The sequence below is a fragment of the Malus sylvestris genome, chromosome 3 (assembly GCF_916048215.2).
Source record: "Malus sylvestris chromosome 3, drMalSylv7.2, whole genome shotgun sequence".
NCBI classification, from domain to species: domain Eukaryota; kingdom Viridiplantae; phylum Streptophyta; class Magnoliopsida; order Rosales; family Rosaceae; genus Malus; species Malus sylvestris.
Window position 1 is genome coordinate 33,177,426 of NC_062262.1, and position 12,824 is coordinate 33,190,249.

Genomic DNA, 12,824 nt, shown 5'->3' on the forward strand with positions numbered 1-12,824 from the left:
TAAAACAAAAGACTCGAAAGAGCGGAAACTGAAAGGATGTAGTAAATGAACTCTAATCCCGACTTCTGCATAATTTCAGTGAATAACATGTAAAACAATCTGACAGTGACATTTCTTTTGATTATTGTAAGAGTTATTGAAGATTGCTAAACCCTAATCATGGTTTAAGACTATTTAATTACAAAGACAAACATCAGCAAGTATGAACTGAGCAGGAATAGGAATTGGAGATTACTTACATAAACCAACTACTGGTGGAACATGGCAACAATCCCTTTCACAGGAGAGATTTGGCCGTGTAACCGTTGTAATGTCTCTCCCTCCCTCTATCTTTCTCATCACCTGACGATAGAGAGTTGGGGGGACATTACGACGGTTACACCCAAGATCTTGCCCTTTCACAGCCTTCCCCTCACATTATTACCTGCAGGCTGCAGCAAAATTTCCAGTTAATATCTGAGATTAAACAAAACCAAGCTGCTTCCTTTAAGACAACCCATTTAATCATTTTCAACAAACTTTTAGGAAAAAAAAAAAAAAAAACCCAATTACACACAGAAACTCCAGAAAATTCCTATTGAGAAGATGAATCAATCAATCAATCACCCCCATCACCCGTTACAATTAAGTGAAGGAGTAAAGGAACACCCTTTTAATTTGCATGCTTTTCTCTCATTGAATTCACATGGAAAAAAGTTCAAATTTACCGATTTTTTGAATCAGATTAATTACCAAACTGAACAGTAAGAAAGGGGAAGGCAAAGGCAAAAACAGAGAGTAAAGTATAAGTTTTTTGAAAACTCACTGGTACTGCACGTTTACATGTTGCTTGTGAACTGCCAAGTATTCTTCTTCGGTACAGTGGAGAGAGAGAGAGATTGGGCGCGCCAAATAAACAGATTGTACCTGCAATTTTGCAGGATGCTCTTTGGTCTTGAGAAATTGAGTGATTTGAAAGCAAATGGAACACAAAAGGTCAGTAATGTCCTTTCATTTTTAATCATGATGTAGGGCAGAAGCGACATTGTCTATTTTACATACGTCACACATTGGCCGCACAGTTTTTTTCATGTTTTTTTTAAGAGACCAGCTCGTGTCGAAGTCATTCAATCTAATTTTTTGAAAGTTGGAAGAACTTATAGAGGTGTTTCAACCACTTTTGGCCCCTCACATGTGATCACCAACACAACGAATGGAACCCAAAACAAGCCATGTGGAATGTGAACTTGAAATTCGACACGTCCAAGAGGTTCCGCACATACAATTCCAACACCAAACTAAAAATGCAGTTCTCTTTTTTCTGGGTGGATCATTTTCTTAATTTGTTTTATTTTTTGTTCAGTTTTCATGTTAGTTTGCAGATTCTACATCAAATTGGTGTGACAGCCTCCAATATGTCAAATTACAAGTTTCACTTGTATCGTATCGTTCAATTCGGGAGCAAGTTTTCATAAATATCGTTCACCTAAATATATCAACATCACAATGGACCTAGTGGTTGAACTTAATTGGATACCTTCTTTAGTCTTTGTAGGGCCTTAACTCCATTACCATATCAAGGGTATATGAAAAGAAAATAAAAAACCCTCTTAAGAGAGAAGAATCGAACTCAAGATCTTATAAGAGAGAAAAATCGAACATAAACTTTCTCTTCGTCTTCTTGAGGTATGAGCAATTCTTTGATATAATTAATATTGTAGAAGAATCGAACACAAGATCTTATGTACGTAGATAAATTTACAAGTTCTAGAAACTGCAAGCCCTACTATATTATTATGGGTGTAGAGATTTTCGCTACACTTTCAACATTGTAAATGAAACATTGTGATCGAATAATGATTGCCAATATGAAAAATTGCATAAAAATGAATTGACCTTACAATAGGGAACCTCATACTTTACAATAAACTTGATTTCTCAAATTCAATAGCAGAAATTTCACAAGTACTTTCATTAGTTGCAAATCAGTCCACATACGAATGAACAAAAAATGGACGAAAAACGTAATATAAAAGTAAAAATATTATTAAAATAAATAAAAATACCGAAATGATTACAAAACTCATAAGAATACATCGTGATTAACTTGACGAAAATAAATGAATATAAGACTTGTACATATGCCAAACTAGCAAACTCTAAACCTAAACGGACTTAGGCCCAAGAAACGAAACACTAAAAAACTAAATACGACTATTTTTCCAACAATTCCAACGTTTAAACAATGATATCCAAAGAGGTTTAATTGATATACATGATGGAGCGGTTAAAAGCTTATATAATACTACTGCAGGCAGTGCAGCCATGCACAAAGATTCAAGTGCTTTCCCCCCTTGTTAATGCATTCTTTTACGACACATGTCACCATTAAATTGTTCTTTAACAAAACCAACATATTAAACAACATCTAAAAGGGATTAGTGCAATATAATCAAAGGCTTAATTGATAAGAGGGAATCTCAAAAGCACCAAACATTTTTGGACTGGAGAAATTCTGTCACTCAAAACCCTAACAGTAGTATGAATATTACCCCAAGCAGCTAAGATTCCGAAATGCCATATGAACATTTTTAGCTCAATGTTATTCTCATTGGCCAAGTCATGGCTTTCTTTTGCAAAATAAAGTTCTGCAAATGGACCACCATGTGTATACTGGATTACATATGATAAAAGGGCGACTCCAAGCCAATAAGGCTCTCTTCTTTGTGAGGGTCGAAAAGGGAGGGGAAACGTTAATCATAAGCAGCCTTACCCTTACTTTGCAAATAAATTGTTCTACAACTCGAATCTGTGACCTCTTGGTAAAACATGAGTAACCTTTCTGTTGCGCGAAGGCTTGCCTTTACTGGATTAAATATGATAAATCATGAAAATTCATATTAGCACTCTAAAAAAGTCTCCATGCTCTTTTACCTTCTTTATTTCATTAGCTAAGAGTGCAGGATGACCTTTTTTAAAGCGCCAATAGCATCTCCAAACAATGAAATGTCAGACGGCATACGATCAGCTATGTTGTAGTGCTTGATAAAAACCAAATCCATCACAAAGTTAAAGAGACTCCAAAGTTAAATCCTAGAAGTGGAACCACAAAAAGAATTTAGAAACCAAACAAAAACGAGAGGAAAAAAAGGACAAGTGTAAGGGAAAAAACGATGAAACAGTACCATATGTGGCACAGAAATGAAAGAAAATTGTAGCCATATTAATGATTCCCCAACTGAGAAAATCACATAAAGAAGCTATCCAGATGGTGTAGGGCTAGAATCGGAATAATAGGAAGTGTTCTTTTTCGTGATCCCCATCAACAGGTGAAGCTACCACATGATCTGATCTTTCCTTGACCAAGAGGGAAGTTTAGATCATGCTGGCAGCTTCAACCGCTATTGGTCCACGACATCCAAAGCAAAACCCTAATCCATATGTGAGAGATAGAGAGAGATTTCTATTTTTCTTTAGCTGTGGGATGTGTTTGGAGAAGAGGAGAAGAGGGCGATATAAATAGAAGCCGGGGAGTGCCTTCCTATCTCAGACTCTTCTCTGTGTTAGTCCCTGTGGTGGTGAATTTGTTATAATTAAGGGCTAATTAAAGGTTAGAAATAGTATATTAGTGATCAATTAGTTGTGGAGAGAACAGGTGGCAGTGGTCCAAAGTAAGACAAATTGAATATTATCAGGCTCTTATGCCACCACCATGCAGACATGGTAGTGACCTCTTCTATAATTTACCCTGAGCTTTAATCAACTTTAAATGGAACTTTCTTCCACACCATACATGAACCAAAAAAGAGTTCAAAACACAATGAGTTTGTTGGGGACCATTGGCACGCTTCATAGCAAATTTAGGTGAAAAGGAAAGGGGTAGCATCTCAACCAAAACAAATGCATGTGACAATCTTCCCTCCCTCTCCTTCTTGGTTTCCTGCATTATCAATGATCTCGCCCTTTGTTATTTTGTTAGGGAGAAAATAGGCATTCTCAATCCTCACGAATAGTTCGACGATGAAATGTGGCCGAACAATAAACATTAAATTTGGATGTTCTGAGTTTTGAAGTTCATGAGCACTACAAAATCATATATGTATAAATGACACAGTACAGATGATTATATGTAACTTACTGATGATTATATGAATTAATTATTGATGGTAAAGTAGATTAAAAATTTCTCCAACTTAGAGAAAGAAAAAATAGAAAATGTATGCCATTCGTCGAAATGCTTGATCGTAGAGAACCCTATTGTGTTTTATAAGAACAATACACTTCAAAGTTTAAACCCCACAAATTGTTTAATGATAGTTAAAGTGAGCATTAGACCAGCAACAAAAATATGTATTCAAATGTTTTAGATTTTAAAGTTCTAGAAGCACAAATTCATTCACCTCATGCATGCGACCTTCTAGAGAATTACACGTGAAATATTGCTAGTAGTTAACATGTATTAATTGTGATATTGTCCTCAAGACCTAAAAACTAAAAGAAAATGAACCTTCCTTTATGAAACAGAATGTGATTTGTGGAATGCTTGATACTTGAGAACCTAATTGGTGGCGGCTGCACAATAAAAGCAATCTAAAAACGAATTTTTGGGAGTCCAATGTGTAAAGTGAACAATCAGATACAATCAAATAGGAAAATGATTTGTAATAGGGGTGTGATATCCACACACCTCTTTTTATTTCTCATACATCCTTCTAATTTTCGACCGTCGAATCAGATGAAATAAAAAAGATCAACGAATATAAATTAACAAATGATGTGTGAGAAGTAAAAAGGATGTGTGGATAGCACACCCTTTTGTAATATATTCTGATAAAGTTGATCGGTTTTGATATTGAGATTCTGTTGGCTTTGAATTTGCTTCGATCCCATTTGTAGGTTAAAGGGCAGATGGAACCAATAGATGCGTGCAGAGTAATCCCGGTGAGAAAGTTTCGAAAAGTGGAAAACAAAATATTCTAAATAAAAGTTCCCAAACATTGGCTTGATTTGGAGACAAAACTCATGATTTTTAATTTAACTACCATTTTATTTTATTTTTTTAATAAAAACGATTTTTTCATATTAAATTATTTAAATTATCAGGATAAAAATTCGAATTTGAATGCACAAGATAGGCAACAATTACATGCGCGAGCATGAGAAATTGAGGAAAACTTATTTCACCCAAATTCACCAACTTTACTTTCATCACAACAATTCCTTCTTCAATCATTAAACGCCACCAACAAGCTTTTAGTCAATTGCCCACCAAAGGCAAAATTTATGAGTCCCAACTCATAACATATGTTCTATTAAATTTGAGAGAACATAACATATGTTGTATAAAATTTGACTAAGCCCAACTCATATTTTCTAACTTTACTCTAATATGTAATGGAAAGCAATCATGTTATGCACTATAATGCATGTTCCATCTTCATTAATTTCTTTCCTTCTAGTTGTTTATTTAACCCTCTAAAACTATCGCTCTATTAGAAAAACTACATTTTAAATATAAAAATATATCTCATTTGCAAGGAAGCTGCTTTCATTGGCCTTGAATTTATAAATAAAATATTATTCGCTTGTTCGAAAAAGCAACTGGAACTTAATAAACTCTACTGCAAATAAAGCTAAGTTAGATGTTGCAGTCGGTCCAAGGATCTTTCTTGTTGTGATAAATTTATATACGGCACTTTCACCTTTTTTATTTTTCGTTTTATACTAAAAAACAAGTGTGGACACATGAATAAGACATTTAACATATGACAACATGATGAGATAATGTTCAAATTTTTTCTTTGGCTTGTGATGAGATATTGCCAATCTTATGTTGTATTATTGCTCACTCTGTCGCTCATTGTTTAATAACATGTTTCATCCTTTAATTTTCTTACTCTTTTTTTTTTCCAAGGGACGAAGATTGATCTGCCTTATGTCATAGATAGTAGAAAGAGGAGAGATACATGGTGTTGTGAAAGATCCAAAATCTACCCTATCTTATTGAAGGCTGGAAAAGTGACCAATGCACCAAATTGGCACCACTTTGGGGCCTGGGGCCTGGGGCAAAAACTTAAGTGCAAGTGCAAGCGCATAACCAAATTGGCACCCACGGTGAAGGTATTTTGATGTCACCAAACTTCAATAAAAATACTTAGACAAAAATACCCCCAAAACAAAAAACTTCAAAAACATCCCAAAATAATACATCAAATAAAGCGGAGGTATTTTTTTTATTTTAACATTTTTTTAATAATTATTTTTTTGTGCTTTTTTTTATTAGCACCTCATAATAAATTAACAATAATATGATTCAATTTCTGTATTTCTAAACACGTTCAAAACACCTTAAAAAACATCTAATGGCGGATATAAAAAAATCTTTCACATGCTGACAATAATGTGATTAAATTAGTTGTCAAATGATTATTTTTTTAACGATATTATCTACACTAAAGAAGAGGAAGATGAACTTAACCTCACAATAGACTAGCAATAATATAAATCAATCAGTTGTTTATTTAATATTTTATTTTAAAACACGATTAAAACATCTTAAGAAGCGTATAATGTTGATTATAAAAAAGATATTTTGCATGAGGATAATAATATAATTAAATTAATTGTCAAATAATTGTTCTTTTTTAACAAAAAATATTATCTACACTAAGAAGAAAAAGATTTAACCTAGAAATAATATGATTCAATTAATTGTTTATTAAATATTATTTTTTCTATTTTTATTGTTCTATAAAGATCAATTTTATTATGTAAATTTAACTGTTTTAATTGATTTATAAAGGATTTCTTCTAACATGATATAATATTTTTCATTTACTTCAAATATTTGATTTTCTTTTTATCAATTTAAGCATATAAATATATTTAAAACATGTACATCACGCGTAACTCGCCGTGATTCGAAAAAACCTCTTGCACGAGCATAATCGCATGCATGAAGGATAGTGAGATAATTAAGAAGTTAAATTTAAATGCAACTAGACCATATTTTTGGGACTTTCTCTACTCAAATGACATTTCACGTGGATAGAGAAATAAACAAAAAAAATGTGCCTAAAATAATCACATCATCGCTTAGTCAGTTGTTAATTAATCCTACGGTTAGTTCAGGCTAGAATTGATGATAAATAGCTCACCCTAACTATCTTAGGCCAGTCAATCAGTTGTTAATTAAGCCCATGTTTAGTTCAGATTAGAATCGGTGTTAAATAACTCATCCAATCTTTAGTCCAGACTGTCCAGTCAATCAAACACTCCCCATAAGTTTGTAGCCTCAAACCTTTATAACGAAAATTTAGTCAGCAGAAAAACACTTCTCTTCCAAGTTCCAGTTGGTACAAGAGTGGTTTATATTCACTACAAGTTTTTTTTGGGAATATATAACTATTTATATTCATATATTCTGTGGCCTAGCTTCACACCATTTTCTGCATGAATTTATCTGGCTGAGCATTTTTATTTCCATATTAACTTGGTCTTGAATTCTCTAAATCCCAATTAAAAAATACATGTTGAAAATGACAAACATATGATTTCTAGCTCTTGGTGTAATACCAAACTTTATAATCGAAAAATCTACAATACTCTAGAGGACAGTTGTATTGGATCTAAGGGAACTAATTGACGAAGTATTGAACTCTCCAAATATTGTAGCTTCAACCGAAAAATTTCAAGTTCGAATCTCCCATTGACACAAATAAAACTAAATGTATGGTAAATACCTGGTAGAGTTGGGACTCTTACCACACACCTGTTTAATTAAAAGAAAAACTAATAAAAATAACTTGAAAATTTTAAATTTTAATAATAAAAACAAAATAAAAAATAAAGTTAATAGTATCCGAAGTGACTTTTTAATGTAAAAATATAATTTCTCGTTAAAATAAACAATATTGATAACTTTTCGTTAAAATTCTTTTTAATAAAATCTTAACGTACACCAATTCTGTATAGATATCTAATCGGCATCAGGAATATTTACAACAACAACAACAACAACAACAAAGCCTTTTCCCACTAAGTGGGGTCGGCTATCAGGAATATTTACAGAAGAGAAAATTATATTTACATATATATACACATCACCAAGGTGTGTCAATCTTACATTGTTAGATTAGATCACTGAGCAGCTTATAAATTATTAAAAAGTAAGAACAGAGAGAAAAGCTGCGAGCAAAAAGAGATAGAATCTAGAACGCATGCCAGGAATGACAAATAAATCTAAGACCAGAGGAATATACTATGATATACTTACAGTGATATCTCATAACTTTCTGCTGCTTTTCTTGTTCCAAAGGCTGAGAGAATGGTTGGCTTTCTGTGTGTTTTGGGTCCCCAAAACAGGAAGGAGTGAGGCTGTCAGAGCATGACCTAGCTAGAGTTAATAGAACTGATAATCACATATATATGTGTGATTGTACATATCTTTAGCCAAAGCTAGATCATGCTGGCAGCTTCACTTTTTCCCTTGTGAACTTTCTTTCTTTACGCAGAGACTAGGTCAACTAGCTCTCATGATTGTGTGGATGAACAAAAGGAGAATGATGAATATCTACAACAAATTAGGGTTACTGGAGCACAGAATGAAAATACGGTAATAAAAAAAAAGAAATTGTAACGAAAAGCTCCCGATACTGTTTATTTTAACGAAAAACCACATTTTTACACTAAAAAGTCAATCATGGTACTATTCATTTTACCTTTTATTTTGTCCTTATCGTTAAAACTCAAAGTTTTCAAGTCTTTTTCATTAGATTTCCTAAAAAAAAAAGGACCAAAGTTTAGGAAAGTTTAGGAAATGTATATTGCATGAACATCCACGAGCTAACAAAAATAAAAGATCATCCGCGTTTATGAAAATAAAAATGACCCGAAGTTAAATATATAAAGCTGAATCATATATACACAACAACAAAAAAAAAAAAAAACCAAGTTTATGAAATTATTGCATAAACTTCAATATATAAAGAAATTATAATTTTAAACGAAAGTACTGACCAAGGAAAAACTAAATCTAGAGCAGATCTTTGTGAGAAAATAGAAGGTATTCTTTCTCCATTAACTAACTAGAAAAAGAGAGGGGTTTTTTTTCTATTGAAAAGAAAGAAGACGAATTTTAAAATAAATAAAAAATGGGAAAGCTCAAGGAGAAATAAGGAAGCTGTGTGTATAAAAGATAATAGACTGGGGAAGAACACCACCAGAGACGCAGAAACCTAAGGGCATGTGTTAACATATATAGGGGAAACTGAGACAGATGTTGCATTTGCATTGGCTGAAATGAGACATATGTTAAAGAGGTAGATAAAGAGGTTCATAAAAACCCTAACCCGGCTCCCCTTCACTATGTGAAGCAGTGAATTAAAGAGGCATCATCGTGTGGACAAAGCCAAGAGTTAAAAGGACTGGACATATATAACAGCTAAGAAAGCAAAGAAATTGCAGCTATAAATCTGTATAGGTAACAGCTAGCTGTGCTAAAACAGTGTTTGGGTGTCACAGGTGGAAGATATATAGGGCGGCTTTGCACTTGGCCAAAACCCTGAGTCTCTCTCTTTCTAAAAACCCTAAAGAAAATTAAGAAAATTGTTTGACTGTGGACTGGGAATGGATGAAGACAAGATAGGGTTTGTTCTAAAACGTACATAACAAAAATTCAGAATCACTGTTGCTACACAGCAGAAAGGCCACGATACCTAAATTATTGGGTTGTCAAAAAATTTGATTTAAGTAAAAGTAAGGTAAGGGGATATTACAGACCTTCTCAGATGGATTTTTTTAATTTTACATTCTTGGCTCTTTCTTCTTGTTTTGTAAGATTTCGTAAAGGTTGAAACGGTATATTTTTTTAGTTTGTTTACTTGTGGATAACTGTTAGATAGCTAACTTTTTCAAATTTGATTGATTTTAACTGAATTGATTTTTAAGGAGTGGCTTAAAAATAATAGTTCAGATTTTCTTACAATAATTGAATAATGAGAAAGAAAGCAAAGAAAATAGAAGAAGAATGTTATACTTATTTGGGATTTTCTTATGGCTGAAAGAGCATCACAATTATTTTATAAAGATGTCTCTTCGTTCGATCACAGTGAGTAGTCAGTTGTCAATTGATCATTTTTGCTGCAAGCGTGAAAACTGAGCAGCAAATGCTGTGAACATTATGTTATTACAGGACACTTTTCTTTTTATGAAGGAGTTTCGAACCCGAATAAAAACTCAACATCTTAACATTATGATATTGCATCACACATAATGTTGAAAAGGTGTGTGATATCCACACATTCTATTTTACTTTTTACATATTTTTTTAATTTTCGACCATCAAATCAAATGAATTGAAGAAGATCAACCGATATAAATTATCAAGAAGTATGTGAGAAGTAAAATAGGGTGTGCGGATATCACATCCCGTTGAAAATTGAAATGCACTTCTCTAAAAGTTGAAAATTGAAATGCATGAAACATAAGTTGTAATGTTGAAAATTGAAATGTATGAGTTTTTTTGTTTTATAGGCACTACCCTTTTGAAATCATTCCTCCTCGAATAGTCCCTAAAAACCTTATGGCATGTTTACTAAACGGGAATGGAATGGAAAGAAATGGAATCGCATTCCTTCCAAAGCATTCCAGAGTATACTAACATTTAGGGAATGAAAAAGTAAGCAGGGCCCATCTAAAATCTGGAATCGAACTTCTTAGATGTGTGTGGTATTTGAGTTCCGGATGAGGGAGTGAATGAGAATGCACTTTTTCTACCTATTATGCCCTCTTAGTATTTTTAAAATTTCAAGTTTGCACACAATAACCCACTGCTTTAGGATTTTGGAATAAGGGTATTATAGTAAGCACACAACAAATCCACTATTTATATTCCGATTCCAGAACATTTGAGTAAACAACTTCAACAGTAATCTGATTTTAACTTCTTCTCATTCCAACTCCTCCTCAATTTAATTCATCATCAATTCAATTCCTCATATTTTTATTATGGTTACGTAAACGCGTTATTAATTCTTATAAACAAAATGAATCAAGATCGAGTTAGCCATGTCAATATTGAAAAAAAATAAATAAATAAAAGGTTACATATTGTTGGATTTATCATATACTAACAAAGTAACAAAATTAACAACGGACCGATTACTTTTTTTTTTTTTTTTTTTGGGTTTGCAGTAAAACAGTTAGCCGTTACGACTCGTATCGTTAATATCATACCTCCATGGTCAATGAATCGGACGGTGGATAAAAATGAAGCTGGGAGTTTGAGACTGCCCTAGATTATTAGTAGAGTACAGCTGTGCTGTGACATTGGTCTAAATTTGGTGGAGGGAGGTGGTGGAAGCGAGGAGGGCAGAAAATAAATGGGGAGAATTGAAGGCATGGGATCTGATCTGATGGATGAGTGCGTGTTTCGATGGTGATGAAGATCACAGTTGATTCCTCTTTGCTTCCATCCATGCCCTGCGTCTGTGTGCCTTCTAATTGCAGACTGTTCCTTTTTTTACGCCCTAAGCTAGCTAGCTAGCTACCTACCTGTGAAAGTCTATCAAGGCTATATTGCCCTTCAAAGTATAATTTGGAGAGAAAATTGTAATAATAGTCTTTATTTTAAATTGAATTTGAGCAATGACTTTTTAACTAAAAATGTGCAATTATTGATCTTCTAACTCTTTAAAACGTGTAGTTATAGCATTTTTTTCCTCAACTCTGTCAGAACATCTGTCAAACTAAGTCATGTTTCAAGGACCATTACTACAAATGAGTTAAAGTTAAGGGATCATTGCTTCAATTGAGTTAAAATTGAGGGACCATTTCTCAAATTAGGTTAAAGTTGATGGACCATTGTTACAATTTTTTTTTATTTGGTTTTTCATATTTGCTCTTTTATTCAGCGTGAGTAGCACATGATTCATTTTGATGAAATTTCTAATCAGAGTTAATGAAAAGGTTCACAGTTGCACGTTTTGATGAGTTAAAGGATCAATAATCACAAATTTTTAATTGAAAGATCATTTCTAAAATTTCCTCTCATTTGGAATTCTCTTATGGAGAAGTTTACGCTTAAAAATTGGTTGAAATAATTAATAAATTTTAATTATCGGAAGAGTTTTTATCACTTATAATCTTCAAATCGACTCATCCTGTCAAAATAGTTTTTGAATGAGAAGTAAATGCATGAGTTGGGCTGTAAAAGGGTGCAGTCTCTGATCTGTTGCTATAGGGGGAAGAGGATCCTCTCGTATTCACTTCATAGCATCGTAGAAATCCTCATATTCTAACTGTTCATCGTACACAGTTTTTATCAAGTACAATTTGTGTTTAATTTTACATAAAAAAGTCAAATAATTTTTTATTACACAATGCACGATAAATAATTAAGATGTGAGAATTCCTAGAATCTTCCTAATTTAAATCCGAATAAGATCATAGGGTAGGGCGGTCCCATATATTTCCCTGTTAACCTGCAGCATATTTACTAACCATTTCATTTCTCTAGGTATGCTAACATTACATTTATTTGACTGCAAAAGATATATGCCATCATTTAGCCACAGAGCCGATCGGGTTGGTTAGGAAATTGGTTTCACATCTCTCTCTCTTTTTCATCATGCAACTTGTCACACGATAACAGATACAAATATATCGTACTGGAGGCTTTATACAGCCGATAGGATACCAAAGAGTGCTATGGCATCAGGTTCGACATTTGTTTCTTTCATAAAGTGGCATGGTTCAAGAACCTAGTTTGCAAACCCATTGCGAACACAACAAGCGATCATGCTCGTCCAAGACACAATATCCTTCGAGTCAATCAATTCGAACAT

The 12,824-nt window shown here is 33.2% G+C and overlaps 1 long non-coding RNA gene across 4 annotated transcripts; it reads right to left on the reverse strand.

Annotated features, from left to right (window-relative positions):
* Positions 1-39: 39 nt before the first annotated feature.
* LOC126615942 (uncharacterized) lies at positions 40-9,554 on the reverse strand. 4 transcript variants are annotated; one of them, XR_007620947.1, is made up of 3 exons: positions 8,255-9,554; positions 806-3,919; positions 40-431 (listed from the first exon to the last, which is right to left on the reverse strand). It is a non-coding gene; the product is annotated as an uncharacterized LOC126615942 (long non-coding RNA). The 4 variants fall into 4 exon arrangements; XR_007620948.1 differs by lacking the exon at positions 8,255-9,554 and having other exon boundaries at positions 806-3,072; positions 3,165-7,976; XR_007620949.1 differs by lacking the exon at positions 8,255-9,554 and having other exon boundaries at positions 806-2,845; positions 2,949-7,976.
* Between the last annotated feature and the right edge of the window lie 3,270 nt (positions 9,555-12,824).